The sequence below is a fragment of the Lactuca virosa genome, chromosome 6 (genome assembly GCF_052849685.1).
Source record: "Lactuca virosa cultivar CGN04683 chromosome 6, Lactuca_virosa_CGN04683_v6, whole genome shotgun sequence".
Taxonomy (NCBI): domain Eukaryota; kingdom Viridiplantae; phylum Streptophyta; class Magnoliopsida; order Asterales; family Asteraceae; genus Lactuca; species Lactuca virosa.
In genome coordinates this window covers 83,399,559-83,408,874 of record NC_136431.1, presented here as the reverse complement: position 1 = coordinate 83,408,874, position 9,316 = coordinate 83,399,559, and positions in this window count along the sequence as shown.

The window sequence follows — 9,316 nt, the reverse complement described above, 5'->3', positions numbered from 1 at the left end:
TTTATGCAAGAAGGATGTTCAAAGGAACGTGCTTTGAATGTGAGACTTCATAGAGTACTTTGTAATATCATTGGCAAAGTCTTTGTGACTTTGTGTTGTGACATTACAATAAGGTCATTGCATGAAATGTTTGAATCTAACATATTCTATGTGATATCCCCAAATTTCTCGGCCATAAAAGACCGATTTCGTTTATGCTTTTAAAATAAAATCAGAGTAGTCTTTCAAAAGATGATGCAAAATTTGTTCCCAAAACAAAATATGGTAAAAATTTATCAAAGCATTTCTTAAAGAAATGTATTTTCATTATATTACAAAACCTCGGGATGTCATGTTCCGATACAGACCAAAAGCATAAACAGTACGATATAGGCCTTACAACAGTTATTTACAACTACTGGCCTATAATCCAAAATTCTTCGTCATCATCCAACTATGCTCTTGTTCCACTACCTGTAATATAAAAAGCTGAGTGGGTCAGGCTTGGGAGCATGGTGAGCATATAGGGTTTTCAACCCACAATAAATAAATTTATTATGTTTAAACATCAAACAATCAACCCAATTTCCCATCCCCATTATCCTCTTTATTACCCCCACTCTATCGATCCTCACAACGACACGATCTATACTCTCATATCTAAAATCAACCTCTTTACCTAATTCATACTCCCGGATCTAAAATTTACCTCTTTACCTAATCCATACTCCCGGATCGGGTATGTCTGATCCATACTCCCGGATCAATAATTGTGTCCATTCCATACTCTCGGACTAAGGACAATTAACTATGTCTTAATCCATACTCCCAGATTAATAAAAAATAACTATTTTCTTAATCCATACTCCCAGATTAATAACAAATAACCATGTCTTAATCCATACTCCCGGATTAATAACAAATAACCATGTCTTAATCCATACTCCCGGATTAATAACAAATAACTTATGTCTTAATCCATACTCCCGGATTAATGACAAATAACTTAGTCTTAATCCATACTCCCGGACTAAGGACAATTGACTGAGTCTAATCCGTACTCTCGAAAAGCATCTACAGTTTACTAGCCTGTTCATGTTCCACTGGACTGTCTAAAAAAAAATTTGTGGTCGTCATCTATATTCCGCTAGATGACTGGAACATCGTTAACATCGAGACCTCTCATCATTTTATTTCATCATACATCAACTATTTCATCTACCCATGTTATACCCAACATATTTGTAGATAAAAATACATATAGAGTTTAAAACTTGTATAAAACATCTATTCAACACCCATCTCAAATAAACAAACAATATAATTACACATAGCACGTATTTTATATAAAATACTTTATATTTATGTGTAAGATGAAAGTGACTATACACTCACTTGATAAGACGGCGATTGGATAGCACTTCGTCCCTTAAAACTATCTTTTTTTCGATGAAACCAGGGTGTTTTCTCAAAAAACGGGCTCTGCGCGGGCAGAGTTTCGACTAGAAAATTTTATTTTCTCGGGGACTTCGGGGCTTCGGGTGTTAGGATGGTACCCTAGGCTTCGGGGTGTTTTAAGATGGCTAGAGAGGGTATAGAGAGCGAAATATAGTGTGAATTAGCAACCATTCACGGATACCCTCGCTTTCTATTTATAGGGTTTCCAAAACATGTCAACGTCGTGGATTTGATGTCCACGTCGTGGCGAACGGCTGAATCACTGCGTAGGCTTGCCATCTTCGTTCTAGCTTCGAAAGGTGTCCGAATTTCCACGTCGTGGATTTGATGTCCACGTCGTGGAGTCTTAGCACATCACTCCCGTAGACTTAGCACGTGTTTTCTAGCCTCGATTAGTGTCCTTGACCAATTCCACGCCGTGGACCTTATTTCCACGTCGTGGAATTGAGGTTGATTAGTGTTTCTGCCACGTGTTATGCCCTTAGACTGCTACATCTTTGGAAGGTCATAACTTTTGCATACGAACTCCGTTTTTGACATTCTTTATATCCACGCATAGGTGGAGACGTACTCTACAACTTTTATTTAGACCCTAAGGCTAAAGAGTACTTTATCATAAACTCACTTTTTACGATTCCCGGTGTCATGCCGGTTTTGTCGTGAAACTTCGACAGGTCATAACTTCTTCGTTATAACTCGGATTTCGGAGTTCTTTATATGTACGAAAACCTTGTGACATATACTACAACTTAGTTAAGATTATTTATTCTAAATAATCCTTTATCGAAAAGTCATTTTTGACGCTTATCTCTAAATTGACTAGCCCGAATCTGCGGGCGTTACATTCTAATAGTTGAAAGAATTTGGTATTCTTACACTTATGATAAGGATTAGGAGTTGTGAAATGCGTATCATTGGAAATGTTGGATTAGTGTCTAAGTCCATAACTATTTTGGTATGTACTTGACCCGATTATGAGCATGGTCCTTTTGGGTTGCCTTCACCATAGCAATATGTAGCATGAATTAAGGAGAGAAAGGTTTGATTATGATTTATTAATATATTATGAGAATAATATATTAAAGGATAAATCATATTGGTTAATTAATATTAGTCAAGAATTAATAAAAGAATTAATTATGTGGCTAAAAGAGATTAATTAAACTTAGGGGACTGGATTTGTAATTATAAGATAATTGCAATTGGGCTATGGATTACCTAAATAATATAGGTTGGACGAATTTTATGGGAAGCCCATTAGAAATCGTCCAAGGGATATGTTAAAGGAGTCCATGAGCTGCTTAGGGCTTAAGCAGCCAGATTAGGGTTTCCTAGTTGTAAACCCTAATAGCCTACATGTATATAAAGGCCCCCTATGCCCCAAAAACGTGGTGAATGATTCCCTTAGGGTTTTTGGACGATTTTGGGCAGCCACTTCTCTTCTCCTCTTCATCCAATTGCTTAGTGGTGTTTGTGACTCCATTAGAGGTGCAACACTTGAGACACTAAGCTTTCTGAAGCCAAGGAATTGATTGTTATTGCTACATAACAATCAAGGTAAAATCCAAACCCTAGTTTACATGTTTATTTGATTAATTGTATGCTAGATCTAGGGTTTATAAGTCTTGGAAGTTTATTGCATGTTCAAAGTAGAAAAACTATAGATCCAAGCAATTAGGGTTGCATGAACACCATAGGATTGATGTTATGCTCAAAACCCTACAGTGGTATCATAGCCAGGTCGTTTTTCTATTGAATAGAAGCATAATTGAACTGCCAAAATCAAAAATTCGAAAGTTTTTGCTGTCTGGAGCAGGAACTCGACGAGCTCTATACTCAACTCGACGAGTTTTCGAGTCTGTTGCCGGATTTTTCGAATTTTTTGAGTAGATTTTGCTAAGGATAATTGCCATAACTCGTTTTTATTGCCTAAAATCGATTTTTCATGTTTGGATTGTTTATCCTTGTCAAAATTAATGGATTTGGTTAAATATGGATTATATAGGATTATTATTAGTAAATATTTGACCTAGTAAGTTTGAAAAAGTTTCAATTTTCCCCTTTAGGTTAAATAGTTTAAATTTGAACTTAAAAGTTTTGTTTTTGAAATTTGAATAGTTGAACCCTATTGTTTTGAAAGGTTTCAAAACTTGTCCTCAAGTTTTGGAATTTAAATTTTTGATTAAAAGTTAATTTTGAAATATTTAAATTCTAATCCCAAATGTTTTGAAAAGTTTCAAAACTTGCCCTCAAGTTTTGGAATTTAAAAGTTGATTAAAAGTTTGATTTTTAAATGTTAAATTCTAAAACCCTCGCATTTTTTGAAAAAGTTCAAATTACACCCTTATGGTTTTATTAATTAATTAAAGTGTATAATTAAAAGAGATTTAATAATTCCATAAAGTTTTGGTTTACATTTGATTAAATTAAAAGTATAATTTATTAAATTGAACCACCTAGTATTTTAAAAGTGTAAAATACACCCTATACTATATATAACATTAAAAGTCTAATATTATATATATGTATGAGTAAACAGTCAGTCTTACCGTTAGTAGGCCTCATTCACGAAGCTGGTCTATAAGGGGTGTTTAAGGAAATTGCCTATAATATGGTGATTGAATGGGTATCCACTCTTACCCACCGCACTCTTGACTAGTGGAGGGTCGTTAGCCGAACAGGTAGGATAGGACGAAACCTTCCATTATAAGTATAATGAAGTACAAAGTAACTAAATGCTTTTATAAATTCCCAAATCATAGTTACTTTAGGCAAAATGTGAAATTGTATGGTAATCCATGGAATTACACTTCACACCCTTGCCAAACGTTAGTGGAGCGTGCGTGGTTAACCGGCACACTAATTTGGGATTGACATTGGTGGTGAAGGGTGGCTCGATGTTTATCATAGATCAATGGAGCGTGTGTGGCTAACCGACACATTGATTAGGTGATAGTAGCATTTGGGTGCACCACGTGATTCGTATGGTTATTCACACCTTATTTGTGATCCTCGCCATCCCAGTCACAAATAGAAGGGCATAATCGAGATTGAACATGCCATTGAAAAGTTCAATGAATATCAAAAGATCTAGGAGTTTCAATTCATTCAAAACTTAAATTTCTTTTTCGTGTTTCATGGTGGAAATTGGTAAATCGTCATTTACCTACCTTAAAATATTCTGCAACTAGATTACGACATCCCTCTTCTAGGTTGTAGAGTCTTGTGTTGGATCCTAGCCTTGATGTCACATTTGGGTGTTACATCAAGGATTCTCATCAACTAACTTGAATTTTCTCCCGTTTTGTAGATGTCTGAATCTAATGATGGTCTTCCTAAATCCATTGGAACAAGCTTTCCAAATGAAGATGGCGTTCCAAGATACGATCAAGGAAATGAGAGTCATGTTTCACTTCCTCCACCTCCTCCAATTGTTCTCCCTGACCCACAAGTTCAAAGGCTTGAAAAGTTCAAGCTCACTCAATCCCTATTGGCAAGTAAACACGAAGATGGGAAACCTGTGTGTGCACACGTCTTAGAGATAAAGTCACGCATTGATAGGTTAAGGATGTTGGGTGTCGATATCTCAGAGATGTTGGCTGTTGACTGGGTTCTTCAGTCACTTCCTGAATCATATAGTGAGTTCATTAGAGAGTACTATATGATGGACTATGACGTGACCCTCATTGATTTGACCTATTTGCTTATAGCTGCTGAATCAGAAATGATTTGGCGTGCTAATAAAACAAATTTGTCTGGCAAATCAAACTCCCAAACTTTAATGGACATTGAAAATGGTGACATTGGAAATCCAGAAAAGGTAAATTCTGAGATAGTTCCTTGTGCCATTCCAAAAGAGTCCATCTGCTTCTACTGCCAAAAGAAGGGGCATTGGAGACGAAGCTGCCCTGTTTACCTGAGAGATCTAAGAGATGGGAGAGTCAAGACGTATGGCTCTACTTCAGGTAAAATCTATTAACTAACTCTATGAGTTCCTATTCTTTGATTCTTAATACATGATGTGATAAGATTACATTTTGATGTTTTTGCAGGATCGAAGAAAAGAGAGGAAGCTTAAGGAAGAAGCGTGTTGAATCTGATCATGAAGAAATGGATTTCGATCGCATGGACTAGAGAATCAGATTTCTGAGTTGCTACTCTAGAGTTAGGATAGAATGATAAGAAATATGAAATAGCATAGTATTTCAGTTGAATTGCATTGTAAGGACAAATTTTTCCGCAATAAAATAAATTTTGATTTTGTCTTATTTATCCTTGCAATGGTGTGTATGAAAAATTGATGTTTGATTGTTTCTATTGTCAGCAATAATTGATTCTTAATTATGTTATTTGTGGAAATGTCGAGAATTTGCCAAATAAGGGAAGATTCTCATCACCCAAGTTTCAATTGGACAGAAACTTGGAATCATACAACTTGGTTGCGTGATGAATGAGAAACTTCATATTTGGAAATTAGACTAAATCTTTGGCAAAGTGTCAAGTGAAGGACCAGGAGATCGAGTACACTAGGTTGTGTGTTGATCAAGTCCACCACAAGAGTGATAAAGATATTCGTCATGATCTACTAAAGTTTAGTAAATATGATTAAACTTATAAGAATGAGTATAATTCTGAGTTGATCGAAAGAGTTTCAATCAATAGCAGAACGAATAAGAAGAATCAAGTAGGCAGAAAGATAAAAGTTTCTCTATTCTAAGAAGAAGGGAGAGTACCTTTTATTGTGTTTTATGATAGGTCTTAATGATTAAGAACCATTTGATCCTCTAAGTGAGTCTTAGTGCAATTGCATGTCTAAGAAGAGGAATCGAGAATTGTAGAAATGGTTAAAATCAAGAAGTCAATCATACTTCGTTCAAATATCAAGTCTTAAGAGTCATACTCCAAGATTATGACTTGAGTGACAAGTCTAAAGTAGGTTTATAACACTCGTCAAATGTGGAATTTGGAAAAGTTTTCTTGTTCTTGCACATTTGAAATTGGTAAGTTGTGATGTCTTGGATAAGGCAAAGACCAACCAGGACCAATTGTGTGAAGTGTTAAACTTGACAAAAGGCTACACTAACTCTTGAATATTTGTTTGTCAAGAAATGTTTCTTGACAAGAGAATCTTATATGTCAAGGAGTCAGTGGGAGTCTTAATGGTCTTGAAAAGTTTCAAGAACAAATCAAGAGTAAACCTAGTTAATCATCACTAGCGCACGGCTTGAGGTTTCTGTGCCATTCCAATTAAGCTAAATATGTATGTGAGTTCTATGAGTTCTCATTTGAATGCATAAAGACAAAGCACCTTGATCAATGGAAAGTACATTGATATGTAGGGGTGAGTTGCTTGGAAGACATGTTGGGCACTCGTGTTACCATGAGGCAAGAAATCAAGATTGAACAAGTTCAGTCCATATGGTTTTGGATTTGTCGCAAACCTTCGTTTTGACAAATTCACATGGATAGGAACACATACATCATAAAATCTAAGTGTCATAAGGTTTCCCTCCTTCATGAAAATAATTGTGAGGAAATGCTTTCACTAAGAGAGATTTTAAGAAGATAGCAATTGTGAAAAATTGTATTCTCAAATTCGATTATGATTACGGCATCCCTTTTCATAGCTCGAATTGTGAGATTTGGCAATTGGTCTGAACATTTGGGACTTAGTAACATAAATTCTGAATTGTTTAGACACACATGTGAGCTATCTAAGGCAAAGGTGTATGAGCTTAAAAAGCTTAGATAAAGGCTTATCAAAGCATTAGGTATTAGAAATATGAACTTAAGGAATTCAATAAGCATTGTTTTCTGGAAGTTCAATTGTTTTCTGAATACATGTCAAAGCTAGTGGGAGCATAAGTGTTATGCTAGTAAGAAAATAATCATCATGTTAGTGGGAGCATGATTATTATGGTAAGTATTGCAAGTTAGCAATATTAATTATAGAAAACAAGGATTCACTTTGCAAAGTTGCAAAGGTTGAAAAGTTGTTTTGCTATAATTAAGGGAGAGAATATTATACTTCGTTTCAAAACTCTAAAGCTTAGATCGAGAAATGTTAATAAATTTAGTCAAGGGTACATAGTGCATTCTCAAAATTCGATTATGATTACGGCATCCCTCTTCATAGTTCGAATTGTGGGAACATGGTACATAAAATATTATGGCTGAAGGATGATAAAGTATCACGTCTTTATGTGAGACATTATGCATCGTGTCCAATACGCTTCGAGTATAGGATCGATTGCATATGCTATAATATTTGACCGTTCTAAAATTTTCCAAATGCCTAGGGCATTAAGAGGGAAAAAGGACTAGAATTGGTTTTGACTAAAATAATTAAACAACTATCAAAGGACGATCTGAGGTTCACTGAGGATTTGTCGTTTGTGAGTAGTTGGAAGTATAGTACTGGATGGACTATATTGACATTATTATGAATAGATAAGATTCTATTAAGAATAAGTTGTCATATAGCAAATATGGAAATGTTTCCATAAATGGGAGTTGGAAATTAAGAATCTATGTAGAATAGAAACTTTTATGCAAAAGGATGTTCGAAGGAATGTACTTTGAGTGAGAGACATCACATCTATAGAATTGTTTTGTGACAATTTCTGAAAGAGTACTTTGTGATTTCATTGGCCAAGTCTTGATGACTTTTGTGCTATGACTTTACAAAAGGATCGTTGCATAAAATGTTAGAATCTGACATATTCTAAAAGTGGTAAGAATTTGGTATTCTTATACTAATAATAAGGATTGGGGATTGTGAAATGAGTTTCATTGGAAAAGTTTTTCAATTGATCTATTTCACAAAGTATGGACCATAGGAAACCAAAGTGTGCATGCTTGGAGCATGGGACAATTGTGGTTATAATTCGAGTAATACGTTGATTTTCAGAAACAGTAAGCAATGAATAATGAGTAATCAATATGGTGTTTAAATAAAAGTGTTTTTATTTACGCTCAAAAGTTTTGGGGGCATATAGGATTAATATTATTATTGTGTTTCACTTTGCATGTTTTGACTTCCAGAATAACTGGGTTATTCGAACCTCCACAGTCAGTCATACGTTGGAAGTAGGTATGAAGGAAGACTGTCATGAATCTGTCTGTAGATTGTCTAAGTGTTTAGACATAGCACAAGTTTGCTGCAGAGTTCATGAGTGCTTTAATAAGATTAGAGTATTGGATCAAACCCGCGCTCACTTGAATCACTTCATGGTTTTTATCATGAGTAATTGTGAGACGATAACATTGTATATTCTTGAAACCGAGACGTGTGAGTTGTTATTTGCTGGTCGGTTGCACATTGATGATAAGTAAACGCACCAGTAACTTGGTGTTATAAAACTTATTGTTGTGTGTGATTCGATCAGTAAATGCAAGCGAGCATTTGAGTCGAAGTTTATCCATTCCTTTTACCCAAAGTGGGATAAAAGCGATATCTGTGGGCCTCTCGATGATTTAGTGATGACACCCTAAGCGCTTGGCCAAGCCGGGACTAAGTTGATGTGTTCAATTGTAGTCTGTTCTTAGTCGTCATAAATCGGAAGTCGGGAAACAGTATAGAGAGAATGATTAAAAATTCATGTCTCGCGTCTATACGATATCTTGAGAATGGAGGAATATATGATCCCTTATCTAAAGGACACGTGTATCTGATAAGATCAGAGTTGACAGCGGCTTTTGAAAGCTACGATTGCTGATCAGATTCTGAAGTTATACAGAATAGTTATTAGACTTATCCAAGTGGGAGACTGTTGGACTAGTGTCTAAGTCCATAACTATTTTGGTATGTACTTGACCCGATTATGAGCATGGTCCTTTTGGGTTGCCTTCACCATAGCAATATGTAGGATGAATTAAG